This window comes from Hemitrygon akajei, chromosome 5 (assembly GCF_048418815.1).
Source record: "Hemitrygon akajei chromosome 5, sHemAka1.3, whole genome shotgun sequence".
In the NCBI taxonomy this organism is placed as follows: Eukaryota; Metazoa; Chordata; class Chondrichthyes; order Myliobatiformes; family Dasyatidae; genus Hemitrygon; species Hemitrygon akajei.
This window is the reverse complement of record NC_133128.1, coordinates 173,353,073-173,373,157: the sequence shown is the minus strand read 5'-3', so window position 1 is coordinate 173,373,157 and position 20,085 is coordinate 173,353,073. Positions and strand designations below refer to the sequence as shown.

The following is a 20,085-nucleotide window of genomic DNA, read 5'->3' as shown; positions in this document are numbered from 1 at the left end:
AGCTTCTTCCACCAGGCCATCAGACTGATTAATTCATGCTGACACAACCATATTTCTATGTTATATTCAAGCAACACACACAAAATGCTGGTCGAACACAGCAGACCAGGCAGCATCTATAGGAAGAAGTACAGTCGACATTTCGGGCCGAGACCCTTCGTCAGGACTGAGAAGGAAAGGGGAAGATGCCAGGATAAGCAGGTGTGGCGAGGGGAAGGAGGAAAGCTAGAAGATGATAGGTAAAGTCAGGTGGGTGGGAAAAGTAAAGGGCTGGTGAAGAAGGAATCTGATAGGAGAGGAGAGTGGGCCGAGGGAGAAAGGGAAAGAGAAGGGGACCCGGGGGAAATGATAGGAGGTGAGAAAAGGTAAAGGGTCAAAGTGAGGAATAGAGGAAGAGGGGAGCACACATATAAAACACTTAACTGGAAGATATATGGAATTAAATGTGCTGTCAGTGTATGATGGTGCAATCTACCCTGGCATTACTACTGTATTTCAAGACATCAAAAGACCAGCTTGAAATGTTAATGAGTATTCTCAGTTTGTTACAATATCTGAATTTTTTTGGGTAAGATTTGCTAATGGCTCATGTTTTTCAGAATGTATTGAGACTCCAGCTTTGGCTACTTGGTACATGGCAATTGTCACTTGTACAACTAGTATTGCAGAATCAGAATCAGGTTTAATATCACTGTCATGTCGTGAAAATTATTGTCTTGTGGCAGCAGTATATTGCAGTACATAATAATTAAAAATTATAATAAGTATATTTAGAAAAAGAAAATTAAATTAAATACGGAGTTCCAAACCAGAAGAAAAAAATACTCAGGTAGTGTCATGGGTTCATTGTCCATTCAGAAATCTGATGGTGGAGGGGAAGAAGCTGTTCCTAAAATACTGAGCATGTCCTGTACCTCCTCTGTGATAGTTGCAATGAGAAGAGGGCATGTCCTGGGTGATGGATCCTGCCTTTCTGAGGTATTTCATTTTGGAGGTGTTCTGGATGCTGGGAAGACTAGTAACCATGATGGAGCTGGCAGAGTTCACAACTTTCTGTGGCCTTCTCTGATCCTGTGCAGTGGCCCCATCATACCAGACAGTGATGCAACCAGTTAGAATGCTCTCCATAGTACGTTTGTGAGTGTCTTTGGTGACATACTGACTTCCTTAAACTCCTAATAAAATATAGCTGCTGTCATGCCTTCCTTGTAGTTGCATCAATATGTTGGGCCCAAAATCCTCAGAGATGTTGACAGCCAGGAACTTGAAACTGCTCACCTTTTCCACTTCAGATTCCTCTATGAGGACTGGAGTGTGTTTCCTTGATTTCCCCTTCCTGAAGACCGCAATCAATTTCTTGGTCTTACTGATATTGCAAGGCTGTTGCTATGGCATCACTGAACCAGCTGATCTATCTAACTTCTGTAAGCCTCATTGACACCATCTTAAATTCTGCCAATTATAGTTGTGTCATCTGCAAATTTTAAAAAGGTGTTTGAGTTATGTCTAGCCACACAGTTGTAGGTATAGAAAAAGTAGAGCCTTTTTGAGGACTAAGCATGCATCCTTGAGGTGCGCCAGTGCTGATTGTAAGTGAGGAGGAGATATTATTTCCAATCCACACATACTGTTGTCTCCTGGTGAGGAAGTCAAGGATCCATTTGCAGAGGGAGGTACAGAGGCACAAGTTTTGGAACTTGTTAATTAGAACTGAGCATATAATGACGTTGAATGCTGAGCTATAGTCAATGAACAACAGCCTGATGCAGGTATTGCTATTGTCCAAGTGGATCAAGGCCTAGTGGAGAGCCAGTGAGATTGCATCTGCTGTAGTTTCTATTGTGGCGATGGGCAAATTACAGCAGGTCCATGTCCTTGCTTAGGCAGGAGTTGATTCTACCATAACCAATCTCTCAAAGCACTAAATTACCATTAACTCTAGATTGTAATGCAGTTTGAGGCACAATTCATTAAATCTGCTGTGTTGTCTTATTGATTCGTGTTAGGGGAAAATGTTTCTATGTTTTAATTCCAGCTGTGGCATTTAATCATGGTTAATAAATGTGAGATCTGATTGGAAATTTTGCAGTATTTTCAGAATTGTTTATTAGATTATTAATAGTTTGCATTTTTATCTATCTTTTTTGAACCTTTTAATCTCAGTCTTTATTATAAGGAAAACAAATGTTTGTAAAGCACAACATGAGAAGAGCAGTATCTTGAGGCTTTTTAACATTTTCAGCTAAAACAGCATTTTTATTGTTAAAAATGTGATCATAAATTATGAGTAAAATTCTTACTTCTTCTTGACCATCTGATATAATAAGTCATTGACAAAACAGTCACTGCAATTTCTTTATTTTTTTGAAATACATATTAGCAATTAAAACAAGATGTTGGACTTCTCTGATAGTTTAGTTGTTTACTATTTATTTTGATAACTTTTTACTAAACAGAAAAATATGAAGTATGCATGTATACTTATATAAGACTCATGCTTTAAATTTGACTACATTTCTCCAGAAGTCCATAATTTGTCAAATATTTATGATTACATTTTTTCATCAATGCAATATATAAGTATATTTGTAATTGTAATTTCAATTTAAAGACACAAGCCCAATATATTGAAAAAGACCTAAATCTTGTCAAAAATTATTTATGAATGCTCTGAAAAGGACATGGTGATCCCACATGCACCAATTTTTAAAAAAGTAACTTTTAATTATTATGCATATGTTGTCCTTCCTTTCTAATGGTCTAGAACTAGTTTACAGCATTTGAACATAGACTGCAGGCAACCATTATGAAAATGAGTTCAAATACAGTTTCTTTAGACAAAGTAATGAGTAATTTCAACTAGGTTAGTGTTTACCTTCAGTTTGTTGAGAAAGAATGAAACTGTTTAATCAGACCAATATAGTATAGTTTGTTTGATTACGTTTGAATCTGGTAAGTAATGTTATTTGTTAGAAATCCGCTTCAACATCAATTAAAATTTGGAACTCAGTATACAACTTCTGTAGATGCATTCATTTCCGGGCTAGTTGTAGCACATTACTCGATAGATTGAGGGTTCAAGTTGTAGTTCTGTGGATCTCGTAATAACTTTGCTGTGTTTGAATCTAAAAAAAATAGAATTTGTGGATCAGAAGCTAATTTAATATCTGTATTCTTTTTAGCCATATATTTTTAAAATTTAGGTTGATGGAGCCCTCTAGTGAAAAATCAGTTGCATTTTCATTTACTTACAAGTTTCCATGGATGTTGCTTAAATTGCTTCTATATAATATGCAAAATTATTGAAAGAAGTCCAAATACAATGTGTTCAAATAAATACCAAAACAATTCTTGAAGCAAATTTAATCTAGAACAGGAGAATGGCTGGGTGATGTTTAAACATTTAAATTAAACCCAAATTGTTTGAAATCATCAGTAGAATGCGAAGCCTTTAATTTGCTGGTTATTTGCTTTACATTTACAAAATTCGTTAACTTCTTTCTCTTTCCATTAAGGAGGAAATGATTTGTCATAATATGCAATTGTTGATTTTGATCACCCTTGAACTTGTCAGAAGGTTGACAGCACAAGGTATTAACAAATTTAGTGACATGTTTAATAGTTAATAGTCTTGACTTGACTTGATTGTATAAATCATATGTAGCCTCGAAATCAGAATCCCCTATATAAATGAAATATAATTGCAAAATTCTGACCACACTTCAGTCAAGTGTATGTTAAAATTGGTAATAACGACATGATTTATCGGCAGGGAAAAGTGAAGCTTCTGCAAAACTTGAGAGCTATGCTGAGATCTTGGATCAGCACTTAAATCTTAAAGGATGTCGATTCACTGCTTATATAAATGAATAAAGTGGCACAATTGCAAAGTCCATCCCCATCAATTTTAACCTACCAGCTGTCTTTTTCATTGATCTTTTACCCATAAGGGCCGCGAAACAGTCCCCACCGTCACATCCGAAAGCGTCTCGCGATTGTCTCATCAACAATGCATTTTTATCTAATCCTGGAGACCATTCATTCAAAATTTCAGCAATCTGAAAGAACAAACCATTAGAAAAATATACTGCATTAATGTCATTTAACTTCTCGGAGATTCAGAAAATTCTTTATACACCTGTAAGTTCATATACTTGTGAAAGTTCTTTATATACCACTATCAAAATTAATCTGTTTTCGTTGTTACGGGGGGGAGTGGGGGACTGCAAACCGGTTGGGTTTAACATTATGAGACAGTAGCAGCCTTTGACAACACAAGCAGGAAATAACTCGCCGTCTCTGAACTTTCCACTGGTCGGAATATGTACCCACAAAACGGCGGAAAGAATCACCTTGAATTCGCCTCTGTGAAGAGCCTTGGAGCATTTACAGTTACAGTATAGGTTCTCCCAGTTTACGAATACGTACTTGTCCATACAAATATGCAGGCGGGATGGATTTACCGGCTGCTCCTGGCCTTCGGGCATCTTGTGCTACGTGGGAACTCTTTTCCGCCGCATATCCGACTTGCGAACTGTTCGGGGTTATGAATAGATCACAGGAACGTAACCCTGTGGTAACCCGGGACGAGCTGCACGGGCAGGGAATATTATCGTAACTGGTAGTATTTCACGGCAAAATGTGGAATAGCTAGGATCACCCTAAAATTTTATCCAAGTTTTGAAATAATTGAAATATACAGAAACAAGTATATATCCGTTTATGTTGTATGAGCATTCCGAACCATATGCACATATTTCAATAGTTCAATTTAATATCGCAGAACGTATACAATATATAAGAATTTCAGGTTATTTATTGTATACATTCTCTGATAACAAATGGAAACATTGAAACGTGCACATATGGTTCGGAATGTTCCTACGAGTTCTGGAAAAGCATACTTGGAATATGACTTTCCCAACACCCGCGGATATAGATGCTGGGCATCAAATTTTAAAGAAAACACGGAATTGTAGAAATGCACAAAAGATATTTTTTTCTCTATACAGGCGTTGCCTGGTTTTCTAACCTGCGAAGTATTTCCAGTATTCCGTGCTCTGATCTCCGGCTCTTTAGCTAAGCGGGTCAGTCTGAAGCCGGGTTGGTCAGCGGCCTCACAGTGGCGCTGGAGGAACGGTTAACTGGGTTGGGATTACATGCAGTTCAATAAAGTTAGTTGTTGTCATGAAAGGTTAGGAGAAAGGCACAAGAGCACAGATATATCGATAAATATGATGATATATTCTGTTAGAGAGTAATTCCTCTCTAAGAACTTGGGAATTTCGATACAAAACGGAGAAAGTACACTTACATTACATTTTGCGTTGCATCTTCTGAGCGGCATGCTTTTCTATGACTGACCTATCACTTTTCGGATAATCAAGCTTTGTTTTACAATAAACAGCAGCAGCTGTGCATTTGAAGCAGTGGTAGGAAGCAGACCTTATCTGATCGGACCTTATCTTATTTTAGGGTAGAGAGCAGCCTTTTGTATTTTAGTTAACATTTCTGTCAATTGAAAAGTCCAAAAAAGAGCCAGATTTTTCATATCCATAATTCGATTTTTATAAACAGCATTTCTAAATTTAAAGGCAAATAACTTATTAACAGTTATACATGAAAGATGAGCCCGCTGTGTTTTGCTTTGATAATTGTTCACGTTTTTATGGCTTTACTTTTTACCTGCTTCAGCAATTCGGACTTTACTTCTTCTTCTAAGGACATTGGCAAACTCGTTGCCTCCATTATTAGCATCGAGACCATCATAGCAAACACAATCGCTCTCATCATTTTGGAAACTCTCCCGAATATAGCTAAAGTCAGAATTTAAAAGACAATTAGAGTACATTCCTCTCATCATTTTGGAAACTCTCCCGAATATAGCTAAAGTCAGAATTTAAAAGACAATTAGAGTACATTCCTCTACAATTCAAAACGATACTGAATGGTTCGATGTCTGTAGAGATGTTACCTGGTCAGGAGTAGCGATTTTAATAAACTTTAGGGCAGATGGAGAAGGCATAAATAGTCTTGGATCTTTTTCTGGGGAGGAGCTAAGAACTGTTTTAAACAATCATCCCGTTGCATCACAAAAATATTACGGTCTGATGATTTGGTGATCCTCAAGAAATCTTATTTTGGATTCATTTCGTTTGAGATTAGTTCATGCTGGAATTAGTCACAGTAAATTCCAATTAAATCAATGCTATAAAACTTTTAATCACTTTTATTAGTTGTTTTGCACACTATATTACACAATGTAAACAGAAACACTGCGTGACAGTTAAGTACTTATATAAATTAACATTTATATATTATTTTGTTTAATTGGAGTAAGGGGAATTATGAGGCTGTCAGGCAAGCTTAAATTGGGAACAGATGTTCTCAGGGAGAAGTACGGAAGCAATGTGGCAAATGTTCAGGGGATATTTGTGTGGTGTTCTGCACGTTCCAATGAGACAGGGAAGTTATGGTAGGGTACAGGAACTGTGGTGTATAAAGGCTGTAATAAATCTAGACAAGAAAAAAGGCTTACAAAAGGTTCAGAGAGTTAGGTAATGTTAGGGATCTAGAAGATTATAAGGCTAACAGGAAGGATCTTAAAAAGGAAATTAGAAGAGCCTGAAGGGGCCATGAGAAGGCCTTGGTGGGCAGGATTAAGGAAACCCCCAAGGCATTCTACAAATATGTGAAGAGCAAGAGGATAAGATGTGAAAGAATAAGACCTATCAAGTCTGATAGTGGGAAAGTATGAATGGAACCAAAGAAAATGGCAGAGGTACTTAATGAATACTTTACTTCAGTATTCACTGTGGAAAAAGATCTTGGTGATTGTAGTGATGACTTGCAGCAGACTGAAAAGCTTGAGCATGTAGATATTAAGAAAGAGGATGTGCTGGAGCTTTTGGAAAGCATCAAGTTGGATAAGTCGCTGGGACCAGATGAGATATACCCCAGGCTACTGTGGGAGGTGAGGGAGGAGATTGCTGAGCCTCTGGCGATGATCTTTGAATCATTAATGGGGACGGGAGAGGTTCTGGAGGATTGGAGGGTTGTGGATATTCTTCCTTTATTCAAGAAAGGGAGTAGAGATAGCCCAGGAAATTATAGACCAGTGAGTCTTACCTCAGTGGTTGGTAAGTTGATGGAGAAGATCCTGAGAGGCAGGATTTATGAACATTTGGAGAGACATAATATGATTAGGAATAGACAACCTGGCTTCGTCAAGGGCAGGTCATGCCTTATGAGCCTGATTGAATTTTTTGAGGATGTGACTAAACACATTGATGAAGGAAGAGCAGTAGATGTAGTGTATATGGATTTCAGTAAGGCATTTGATAAGGTACCCCATGCAAGGCTTATTGAAAAAGCAAGGAGGCATGGGATCGAAGGGGACATTGCTTTGTGGATCAAGAACTGGCTTGCCCACAGAAGGCAAAGAGTGGTTGTAGACGGGTGTTGTGATGGAAAATAACTGGTTCTTTGAGTCTCAACGGTAGAGGCCTGGACACACACAGTTTTAATAATAAGGAATTTATTTACAAGGGGAAGTCGGGCCAACACAAGCAACTACAATACACAGGAAGCGGTGTGGGGACAGGGTGCGGTTACACAAACAAAGAACAAGGGAAAAGCACTACAACAGCTATCCCCCTTGACCTTGGATAGCTGCGGCTCCCTTCCCAGGACAAACGATAGATCTTCCCAAACATAAATCAAAGCACTTACCTTCAATAAGGTGGTCTGTAAGAGAGAGCGAGCCAGGGGCAAGTCTCACCTTTTAAAGCATGGAGCTGGGCGAGATCATCCAATTAAGGTGACCGATAATTTAGGTGTGCATTGATTAGTTGGGAGGGACCAAATGTTGATTGGCAGGTGGCAGTGCATCTGTCACGTGGCCGGTCCCTCTGGATACACTCCACCCCTCGGAAGACGCACCACATAGCCAACACACATAAGAGGGTGAAACAAAATCGCATATACCAGAAATAACCAATTTTGAGCAGCAAAGTAAATGCAGAGACACTCTTAATCAGCTGGCATGCGCAACATAGTATAGAAATGGCTATGATTACAAGAATGAGTGCGATGGACCAGTGAATGACAGTTGCCCACCACCCCCCTAGGGACCCAAACGGTCACCAATTGCCCCACGAGGTGTTGTGCTGGAGGAGCTGGTCCCTTGATTTTTGAAATTTAGCCACCGAGTCCCAAATGTGAGCGGCCAAGTGAGTGATGTTGCTGGACTCATCAGGGATAAAGATACAGCATCCCTTACCAACCACCGCACACGTTCCACCATCAGCAGCGAGTAGGTAGTCCAGTGCCATTCGGTTCTGCAGGGCGACCATCCTGACAGCTGTCAGTTCTGCCGCCGTTCGGGTGAGGGCATCCTCCGTGTGTTGCAGTGCCACTGCCGTCTCGTTGGCCGGAGTCTCGAGCACATTGGTCATCTGGATCACCTCCCAGGACAGCCGGACCATACCATAACTGGGAAAGGCCATCATCCGGAACCTCTCTGCCTCTATAATGGCCCTCTTGTCCCGGTGGCCGCTGTACGCCGGATGCTCCCCAAGGTCATTCAGGATGAAGGGCACCACATATGCTGGAAAGCAGCAGCCCTACCAGCTCGTGGGGAGCCACGGGTAGGCGCGGTGGCCGCAGATCCAGTGGGTCCCGTTCAGGGTCCAGGGAGCTCCCAGCTTAGCGGCATCGTCGGCAGTGGTCACTGGGGCACCCGGGTACCAGTTTCGCTGGCAGTTGCTGTGACCAACGGAAAAGTTAGAAGTGTGCGCATTGCGGAGTCTGCACCAGCATTCGTTAGGTATACTCAGTGGCCGTGGAATAACTCTGAGGGTGGGGACTCGGGTGGAGGTCAAATTGTAGGGAGGGAAATACCAGTTCCTGAAGCACCCACCCCATCGGGGGTCAAGGGACGAGATGTCGTGTAGTGGGGAGGAGAGTGGTGGGGGACTGCCAGCAGGGCCCCCGCCCAAACAGATATACCAAAACCAGCAGGAGCAAACAGTCTGTGTAAACAGTTCATCTGAATCATCCAGCGGGGTCGGCGTGAGTGGCAGCGCATCATGAGCGTGTGCTGGGGCCCGCAAGCAGATCCAGCAGTCCGATCTGTTGGTGTTGCTGGCAAACTCGTAAGCGACCCTGAGGAAGGTGTTGGCAGCTGTCACGGAGCCGAGCATCGCAGCGACCAGGAGGGATGACTGGAGTCGCACCATTGTCCTGTAGAGGGAGACGGGGGTGGAAGGGTGGGGGTAGGTGTAGGTGTAGGAGGAAACTCATTCCCATCTGGTTAAATGCCGGGTATGTATACAGGACAAATCAGATTTGCCCGGAATGGCAACCCAGCGGGTGTCCCCGGACCGCGCGTGACAATTTCTCGCTTTCTGGGGAGGCTCTGCGGCTGTCGGATCCATACTCTGCCCGAGTCCTCAATCTCGGGGGGGTTCAGTAGTTTCCCAGTCGGGAGATGGGGACTGTGCCAGGTGGCGGGCCGGTGGGGATCCCCCTTAGCTAGTGGGCCGTGTGTTTAACTGGTCAGCGGCCTGCTGAAGGACACTTAGTCACCCCTGCAGCGTGCGAGAGGGTGTCAGAGTGCGAATTTTTAACTTGAGCAGGCCGTTCATTCTTTCAATTAAGCCCGATGCCGGGGGGTGGTTGGGTAAATGCAACAGCCAGGAGATCCCCGCCTCAGCCGCCCAGGTCTGGGCTTTGGTCCCAGCAAAGTGTGAGCCCTGATCGGATTGTACCTCCCATGGGACCCCATAGATAGAGGAGAGGTGCTGTAATCCTCTGATGGTGCCGTTCTGGTCGGCCCTCTCACAGGGCACCACCACCAGGACACCCGAGTATGTGTCCACAATCGTGAGGACATACTGATAGATAGATAGAGATAGATAGATAGATAGATACTTTATTCATCCCCATGGGGAAATTCAACATTTTTTCCAATGTCCCAAACACTTATTGTAGCAAAACTAATTACATACAATACTTAACTCAGTAAAAATATGATATGCATCTAAAATCACCCTCTCAAAAAGCATTAATAAATAGCTTTTAAAAAGTTCTTAAATAGTTTACTTAAATACATTGAATGGTAACTTAAGCTCAGTCCTAACCCCGGCACTTTAACATAGTTGAATTGTAAAGCCAAATGGCATTGGGGAGTAATGATCTCTTCATCCTCTCTGAGGAGCTTCTTATTCTGTCGCGGGAGTGGTCCAATATAGTCAATTTTCCATACCTGACCCGCTCCCATGCCACGACGAATGTGGCCCGGTGGCCCTATCGGCCAGTCCCGTGGCTTGACTAGCTGGCGGATGGGGCAGTTATCTACAGATGTTTTACATTGATTGAGTGTCAAGGCGACACCGAATTGTTCAGCCCAGCGCCGCGTGCCATCGGCCCCTAAGTGGCCACCTTTGCGGTGTGCCCACGCAGCTCGTGCACTGGGGTCTGTGTGCCCACGCAGCTAGTGCCCTGGGGTCTGTGTGCCCACGCAGCTCGTGCCCTGGGGTCTGTGGAAGTGGTGGCAGATGATATTTGGGCAGCCTGGTCCACAGCAGCGTTAAACGTTACCTCTTCATTATCGTTCCGGGTATGGGCATCCACATGGTGGACAGAAATTTTTCTGTGGGTAGCCTGGTCCCAAATGAAACGCCAGTGGTGCTGTCCCCAGAGGGGACGTCCGTGTATTTCCCACCCCATGTCTTGCCACCGGGCCATCCACACTGCAATGCCGTTAGCTACTGCCCAGGAGTCAGTATAGATGTGGACTGGTCCGGTAGTGTTTTGGAGGGTGAGGGCTACTGCCGCCAGCTCGGCAAGTTGACTGGAACCCCCCCCCCCTCCCTCGGTGGTTAAAATTCTACCCGTGGCGGGATGAAGTGCTGCCGCTTTCCAAAATTGTTTACCCCCTTTCCAGCGGCTGGAGCCGTCTGTGAACCAGGTGCGCAGTTTGCTGTTGGGATCGAGGGAATCGAAGGGTTGACCCCAACATGCTGGGGAGGGTTGTACCTCGGGGATGTCCGGGGCAGGGTCCTGGGACTGGGAGAAAGCCATGACTTGTTCATGGAGGCGGCTGACTGAGCCCGGTCCGCAATGTACCACTTCCACTTGACAATGGAGGACCTCTGGACACGGCCCTCCTTGTGGGTGGAATCGGGGGACTTGACCCATCGCATTATGGGGAGATGGGGGCGAAGGACGTACGACCCCTATCTGGGGACCATATGTTAAATTGATTTTTGGAACAGGGAGATGGAATAGGGGCTTGCTCCGTCCACTCCACGCATCGACCCGGTATTGCAGTGCTTCTGGGACCGGTGCAAAAAAAAAGGGTCGGTGCCTGTTTGGTGTTCTGTGGCGAGGAGCGCCAGGTAGCAGGCTAGTAGCTGGCGCTCGAAGGGGCTGTAGTGCACTGCCGCTTCAGGTAGGGACTTAGTCCAGAAACCGAGGGGGACTCTACACCCTGGGGTCTTCTGCCAGAGGCTCCACTCGGCGACCGTCTCGCTCGCTGAGACCTGTAACTCAAAAGGCAGACCCGCCTGTCGGGAAGAAAGTGGCATGGCTTGTTCCACCGCTAGTTTCGCCGTATCAAAGGCAGCCTGTTCCGCTGGCCCCCGGAGAAATGTGGATTTTTTCCTGGAGATCCTATGGAGCGGCCGGAGAAGCATGGTCAAGTGGGGAATCTGCTGCCGCCAATAGCCCAGGAGCCCCACGAATCTCTGTGTGTCAGTTTTATTCGAGGGGACGGCAAAATTTAAAATTTTATTTTTGGCGGCATCGGGTATGCTTCTGTGCCCGGAGTTCCATTGTACTCCGAGGAAAATGACACCCCGGCTGGGGCCCTGTATCTTTTCCATATTAATGGCCCAGCCCCGTCCCCTGAGGGATTCGATTAGCATGTGAAGGGCCTTTGACACAATGGTCTCAGAAGGGCCTTGGAGAAGGATATCGTCTATATAATGGGCAATCAAAATCTCCGGTGGGAATTGGATGTTGTGTAAATCGCGGGAGACAAGGCCATGGCAGATTGTGGGGCTATGAATGTAGCCTTGGGGCAGGCGACAAAATGTGTATTGTCTGCTATCCCAAGTAAAGGCAAACTGGTCTTGGCTATCTGAGTGCAGGGGAATCGAGAAAAATGCATTCGCTAAATCGACAACAGCGTACCAGGGTTTATGGGGACGGCCTGCGATGTCTTCAATAAGGGTGACAATGTCAGGTACAGCGGCGGCGAGGGTGGGGGGTGCAGCCTTGTTCAATTGCCTATAATCAACGGTCATCCGCCAGGAGCCGTTCCTCTTACGGACGGGCCAAATGGGGCTATTGAAAGGCGAGGCAGCGGTTCTAATAATTCCCTCCCGTAACAGGGCTTGAATGGAGTCTGCGATTTCTTGGCGCCCCCCCCCCCCCGGCACTCTGTACTGACTGTTACAGATGATCTTGGAGGGAGGGGGAATGACAATTGGCTCCCACTTAGCCGCCCCGACGACAATAGTGGCTCGCGCGATGCCGAAGGTGAACTTGCCCCTGTTTGTTTCAAGTGATTGTCCCTTTAAAACATTGATCCCGAGGATACATTCCGGGGAGGAGGCAATAAGGACGTACACGTCTGGGGGAATGGTTGCCTATGGCTAGGCGAAGGGTGACCTCCCTAGCTGGTAACAGGGAGCCCCCCAATCCCTCTATCTGCATGTCCGTACCCATCCATAAGGCAGGATTACCTGGGATAATCGTGTGCTGGGCGCCTGTGTCGACAAGCGCCATCCACCTCTGTGTGTTTCCCTTTCCCCAATGTACTGTGACGGGTATATGTGGCCTCGGGCGGGAAAGGGCGAGAGAGCAAATGCGCCGGGGGCCCCGGCCTTCATCCTATGGGAAGAGGGAAGAGGTCTGCCACGCCAGGGGCGAGGCACTTTGCTGGTGGAGGTGGGACATTTCCTGCTTGACGAGCTGTCTGAGTTCTGCTCTGAGGGCCTTTGAGACAGTTTCAGGCAGGGGAGGCGTGGAGGGTGGCTCGGTGTGGGTGGTCTTTTTGTAAGTAGTCTTCCCCCTGCAATGCTCCTTCCACAGGGCATATAGGTTGGGGGTGGGGATGCCATCTATCTGGTTACGATCCACCCCTGCACGCAGCAGGTCCGTGTACAGCTGCCTGCGTGTATATCTGAGAGGGGTAGTGTCCAGGGCCCTTGTCTCGGTCTTCCGGACCTGCGTAGGTACCCCCCTCTGCATATATTCTAATCCCTCCAGGAGGGTGATGGCATCCCGTACGGTCCTACCGCTAGCTGGTGCCATGAGGGGCAGGATTACCGACTTCAGATCGGGGCGTGCGGTAGTGACCAAGTATCCCGCTAGGGCACCGGTCACTCGTTTGTTTTCAAGGAAGTTACGGTCGCAGGCACCTTGATAGATGCCGTTGACCAGTGCCCATTCCCTGATAACCCGGGTGCCCTCACTGACCGTACCCCATTGTGGGCGCCCGTGTAGATCCCACTCCAGAAGTGTGGGATAGCGAGCTCGTACCGCGGTCACTACCCGATCCGACAGGGTTGTGCCGTCGCGGATTTCTGCTTGTGGCGCCTGCAGCGCATTGTTTATGCTCTGCTGGTCAGAGAGGCTTCCCAGGGCGCTTGCCTCCTGATGGGAGAGGCTGAGGTTGGGGCCCCCTCGTCTCACAGCCGGAGCAGCCAGGCGGCGAGGTGCTCGCCTGGTCGTTGGAGGTACCGATCCGCCAACTGGGTCAGCTCCTTGGGGGAGAAGTCCCGGGTCTCCGTGGTCTCGGACTAGGGCAGGGGTCGGCAACCTTTACCACTGAAAGAGCCATTTGGACCCGTTTCCCACAGAAAAGAAAACACTGGGAGCCACAAAACCCGTTTGACATTTAAAATGAAATAACACTGCATACAACGTTTTTTTTTGCCTTTATGTTATGTAGAAACAAACTATAATGTGTTGCATTTATGAAATCGATGAACTCCTACTGAGAAAACGAAATTACATTTCTGCATGCAACAAAAACTTTTTGAACTCCGAAAAAAAGACGTTGGGTTGAAGGTTACTTTTAAGTAAAATACTCAATGTCTATTTGAGTCCTTCTTGTATTTATGAAAAACGCCGAACTTAAATTGTCCGCCAGCAGCAAACCAAAAATAACGTCAGCCAGCTGTCAACCTGAAAAATGAAAGGACTATTTCACTGAACAATGAAAAAATATGAATATACGTAAAATAATAGGCAATTAAAATATTTATCATACTTGGTTAATGGGATTTCTGCTCCTGGACCTCAGCACACAGCGTCTGCACATCAGGGCTGTATGACATCACCTTCATCTTTACACAGGATCGCAAGCTGTCATCTGTGAGGCGTGCCCGATGTTTGTTTTTAATAAAGTTCATGTTGGAGAACACCTGCTCACATACATATGTGGATCCAAAGATCGACAGGACTCCAAGCGCATACTTTTTAATGTTTACATAAATGTCGGGGATAGCATTCCATGTTTCGAACACAAGTTTGTCCGGTTTGGGGAGGTTTTCAATATCACTCCATTTGTGATTCTGAGCAAGAACGGCCTTCTGACGGGCAACATCTTCAAGGTCTGCTGTCAAGCGTCTAAACTTGGACACCCATATGTCTTTGTCGGCTATGTCGGCCAGTTCCATCTCAAGATCAGGTTGACTCACACCTGCCAATGCAGTCGTATTCAGTAGGGATGGATCGATGCTTAGGGGAGTGACCGGGAAGGATAATGTGTTTTTTTCCTCTCTGAACTCACAGAAGCGTTTCCCAAACGATGTTTGCATTGCGATGATTGCAGAATGTAAATACTCCGAATTTATCATGTCGTGAGCTTGTTTGAACTCTCTCAAATTGGGGAAGTGAGACAATGTGCTTTTCTGTAAATCTCTGGCAAGCACTGTCAACTTGCTCGAATGCCAAAACATCCTCCAACATGTGCAGGGCTGTGCGTCCTTTCCCCTGAAGAGCTGTGTTCAGCGTGTTCAGGTGCGCTGTCATGTCTACCATGAAGTGTAGCTTTTCCAGCCACTCTGGCTGTTCCAGCTCAGGAAAGGTGAGCACTTTGCTGCCCAGGAAAGTTTTCACTTCTTCCAGACACGCGACAAAGCGTTTCAGCACCTCCGCTCTGGACAGCCACCGGACTTTGTTGTGCAGCAGGAGATCAGAATATACGCTTTCCAGCTCGTCCAGTAACAAACGGAATTGACGGTGATTTAAACTTTTTGCCATTATTTTATTGACAATCTGAATGACAACATCCATTACTTCTGTGCATTCCGGAGGAAATGTTTGAGCGCACAGTGCCTCTTGGTGCAAGATGCAGTGAAAAGTCAGCAGCTTTCTGTCCAGCGACTTCTGCAGTAAAGCCACAAACCCCTTGTGCGCTCCTGTCATATTTGGTGCCCCATCAGTAACTACTGACACCAGGTGGGTGGTCTTTATTCCTTTGGCTCTTAAACAATTCAAGACAGCCTCACAGATGTCCTCCCCCCGTGTTTGGCCTTTTAGAGGTATCAACTCAATCATTTCTTCCTGTGGCCGGGCAGAGTTTACATACCGGCAGAACAGCGCTATTTGTTCAATATCACCTTTGTCTTTAGACTCGTCACAGGCAATCGAGTAGGCCACAGCTGAACTGATGTCTTTAATTTGCTGTCTTGTGATGTCTTCTGCCATTTTTATGGTTCTTTGACAGTCTTTGCAGAGAGGGGCATATCCCTGATTTTCTGCACAATTTCACTCTTGTTTTTAAGGTCCGTGAATAGATGTTCTGAAATCTTAATGAAAGATTTTTATATATTCATCATCTGTAAACTGCTTCCCGTGCCTGACTATTTCCTGAGCGGCAACAAAACTAGCATATGAAGTTGATTTTCCAGACTTCATCCACTTCTTGAAATGATTTTTGCTCAGATCAACCTTCCGCATCAGTTCCGAAACGGCTTTTTTTCTCTCATCTCCATCCGGATATTTTTGAGCAAAGACTGCGTGTTTATTTTGGAAATCAAAAAAAGATTTAGGAATAAAAATTGGGATAGATTGAAATAAGTATAAAAATTTGGGGAGAACATACATTTTAACAACATTAATACGACCTACCAAAGACATAGATAGAGGTGACCATTGTACCAGACTCTGTTTTATAGCATATGAAAGATTGACAAAGTTTTCACGAAAGAGATCTTTAAACTTCCTTGTGACTGTAATTCCAAGATAAGTAAATTGATTATGGACTACTTTAAAAGAGAGATCACGAAATATTAGTTCTTGTGCTTCTTTATTAATTGGGAAAAGTTCACTCTTATGTAAATTGAGTTTATAGCCAGAGATCTGGCTAAACTGGTCAAGAAGTGAAGACATTAGAGGTAAGGATGTAGACGGATTTGAGAGAAAGAGTAATAAGTCATCAGCATAGAGAGAAACTTTATGCTCAACACCCCCTCTCCAAATCCCGGTCAATTCAGGACAATTTCGAAATGCTATCACCAGAGGTTCTATAGCCAAATCAAAGAGAAAGGGACTTAAGGGGCGTCCCTGACGGGTGCCACGTTTGAGATTAAATACTTGGGATTTCTGAAAATTAGTTAGAACAGAAGCAGTAGGACACAGGTACAGCAATTGGATCCAAGAGATGAAACTTTGGCCGAGGTCAAATTTTTCTAAGACTGCAAAAAGGTAGTTCCACTCTATACGATCAAATGCTTTCTCCGCATCAAGGGAGATAACACATTCAGGAGTCCCAGTTGGAACTGAGTATAAAATATTAAATAGACGCCGAATGTTAAAAAAAGGGAGATGGTTTTTAATAAAGCCTGTTTGGTCATCAGAGATAATGAAGGGAATAACGGTTTCTAATCTATGAGCCAACACTTTAGCTAAGATCTTTACATCAACATTGTGCAGAGAGATCGGCCTGTACGAGGAACACTCTGTTGGGTCTTTGCCCTTTTTTAAAAGAAGAATAATAGATGCCTCATTGAAAGAGGGTGGCAATTTGCCGTAATTAAACGAGTCAGATAATACTGAAAGTAACTGAGAAGAAAGAAGTGAAGAGAATGATTTATAAAATTCCACAGGGAACCCAACAGGTCCAGGAGATTTCCCTGAGGACAGTGCAGAAATTGCAAAAGATATTTCTTCTGGTGATATAGGCGCATTGAGTTTGGCTTTGAAATCAGATGAAAGTGAGGGGATATTCAGATTCTGTAAAAATTGATCCACAGAGATATTGTCATTCAGAGATTCAGAGGAATAAAGCCGAGAATAAAAATTTTTAAATGCGTCATTAATTTCTAAATGATCCGATGTAAAGTCTCCGTTCTCCTTCCGGATCTTTGTAATATGTTGTTTGGCTTTGGAACGCCTCAGCTGATTGGCTAGGAATTTACCAGACTTATCCCCATGAATGTAAAAGCGACTCTTGCTTTCGAGAAGTTGGCGTTCGACAGGTTGAGTGGACAGAAGGTTAAATTTAGTTTGGAGTTCAACGCGCTTCTTGTATAATTCAGGGTTCTTAGTTTGGGCATATATTTGATCCAAATCTTTAATCTGGTTAATGAGGTCTGCTCGATCTGCACGGGATCTTCTATTGAGATTTGCTGTGTAAGAGATTATTTGACCCCTCAGATATGCTTTCATGGCATCCCAGACAATCTGGGATGGCACTTCAGGTGATGTATTAGTATTAAAATAAAAGGTTATCTAATCCTTAATAAATATTACAAAATCATCATCTGATAATAAAGTTGAATCGAACCGCCAGTGTTTATTCCTCTGAGGGAGACCAGGAAAGTTCAGAGAGAGGGTAATTAGGGCATGGTCAGAAATCAGTATACTCTGATAGTCACAAGAGTGGGCAAATGGGATAAGTTGGTTATCGAGTAAGAAATAGTCAATTCTAGTGAAGGTATGGCGAACATGTGAGAAAAAAGAATAATCTCTCTCCGTAGGATGGAGGAAACGCCATATATCAGAGATACCAAAATTAGAGAGAAGCGATTGAATAGCTAAGGCAGATTTAGTAGGTGATCTGGTAACAGAGGACGATCGGTCCAGTTTAGGATCCAACCAACAGTTGAAGTCACCACCCAGTATAAGAGAGTATGAGTTTAAGTCTGGTAGTGAGGAAAAAAACCGTTCAAAAAAGTTAACATCATCAAAGTTGGGGGCATACAGGTTTGCTAGTGCAACTTTAGTGTTATATAGTTTACCCGAAACAATATAAAACGGCCATTTGTATCAGATATTTTATTATGGAGTTCAAAAGGAATATTTGAGTTAATAAGAATGGAAACTCCCCTAGCTTTAGCGGCAAAGGATGAATGAAAATGCTGACCCGCCCACTTTGACAGAAGCCGGGAGTTATCAAAACAACGAATATGAGTTTCTTGGAGGAAAGCAATGTCAGCTTTGAGTTGTTTGATACGTGAGAATACCTTCCTCCTTTTAACAGGGTGGTTCAATCCCTTTACATTCCAGCTCACGAATTTAAGTGCACTAGCCATTATCAATTACTAATGCATAAAAGGCAGCAGGCATATAAAAAGTCAAGCAGTACAATAGCAGTCTGGGAGCAGAGATGTAAACATAGATTCGTAAGGTCAAAATATAAACATGTCCTAAGCAATAAAGAGAAACAATAAATACAGTGAGTGATGTTGGAACTGGAAAATTCACCCCACCCGCACAACCCAAAACTAGACGGCTACCAAAACAAGTAGCTAGCTCTACCAAAAAAATTAACCCAAATACAACTTCCAGATCTGTGTCATTCACAACAGTTCCGTATAAATACTATAGCAAATAGTAACTAGTTTATGCACTAGAAAACATAACTACAGATTAGAACACCTTCTGCAGAAATATAAAACTTAATACAGAGAAAATCGGAAAAAAACCAAAACTAACCTACCCGTGAAAAATTATAGAAGAATAAAGTAAGAGAAAGGGAAAAAAAAGGTAAGAAAGAAAAAGAAAAAAGAAGAGGAAGGGGAAAATTATAAATTCAAGATGAGTATTTATCAACCATTTACAGAGAATGGAGAAAAAAATTCAGAGATTAGAAAAAAGGGGTGAAGAAAAGAAAAAAAAAGATAAAATAAATAAATATTTTAAAAAAAAAGGAAAAATAAATCAGCAATTAAACTGTGAACCAACAAACAGGGAGGCCTTCACAAAGACTTCGAACCTCCAAAACAAGTTAGAGTTAGTTGTAGAACTCTGTAGGTAAAGTTATACAAGAATAAAAATAGATTACACACACACCAAATCCCGGGAGAGATTGTCAACAGCCCTTAAAGTTTCAATGAATAATGTCTGAGTGATTCAAGTGAAGTGTGAGTCCAGAAAAAGTAATTTTACTACGAGGAGTACTTATCCACCATTTTAGGAGGTCCGATCAGATTCCGAAGATGACTGGATAGCCGGAAGACTTGCCACAAACGCTTCAGCTTCCTTCGCTGATTTGAACCACTTGTATTTCCCGGTATTAAGCTTGATTCGTAGATCGGCAGGATTGCGAAGAGAAGGTTTGAAACTACGATCAAAAAGCACTTTCATTGCGCCTTTAAACTCAGCGCGCATCTTTAAGGTCTGGGGTGCAAAATCTTCCACAAAGCGAATGGTTGTAACCTGGAAAGGAAAAGACCCCCTGCGACGTGCCTCTACAATCAGACTGTGTTTTACCTGGTATTGATGGAAACACAAGACTACTGGTCACGGACGGGAGCCCAGAATTCCTGGGGGAACGTAAACTCTGTGTGCCCGTTCAAGCTCGGGCGGCTTCGGAAGCAAATCTTTCCCGAATATCTCACAGAGAAACTCGGCGCAAAACTTCACGGTTGATCCCTTTTCGGTCGCCTCTGGCAATCAAAGAATTCTGATATTGCAGCGTCTGCTGCGATTTTCGAGATCCACCATTTTGGAAAGAAGTTTGTTAGATTTTTCCTCTAAGCTGGAACAGAGAGTCTCCAAGTATTGAACATGACTTTCTAAATCTTCAGAAGTCGAATCGATGTGAGATAAGTGTTCAGCATG

General features: G+C 43.9%; 1 long non-coding RNA gene and 1 pseudogene across 1 annotated transcript; one reads left to right on the top strand and one right to left on the bottom strand.

The window, feature by feature from the left end:
* Positions 1-2,342: 2,342 nt before the first annotated feature.
* LOC140728472 (uncharacterized) lies at positions 2,343-6,145 on the bottom strand. The gene is made up of 4 exons (XR_012099084.1): positions 5,975-6,145; positions 5,686-5,816; positions 3,917-4,058; positions 2,343-3,125 (listed from the first exon to the last, which is right to left on the bottom strand). It is a non-coding gene; the product is annotated as an uncharacterized lncRNA (long non-coding RNA).
* Positions 6,146-11,236: 5,091 nt separating this feature from the next.
* Positions 11,237-11,359, top strand: LOC140728633 (U2 spliceosomal RNA; annotated as a pseudogene).
* The last annotated feature ends 8,726 nt before the right edge of the window (positions 11,360-20,085 follow it).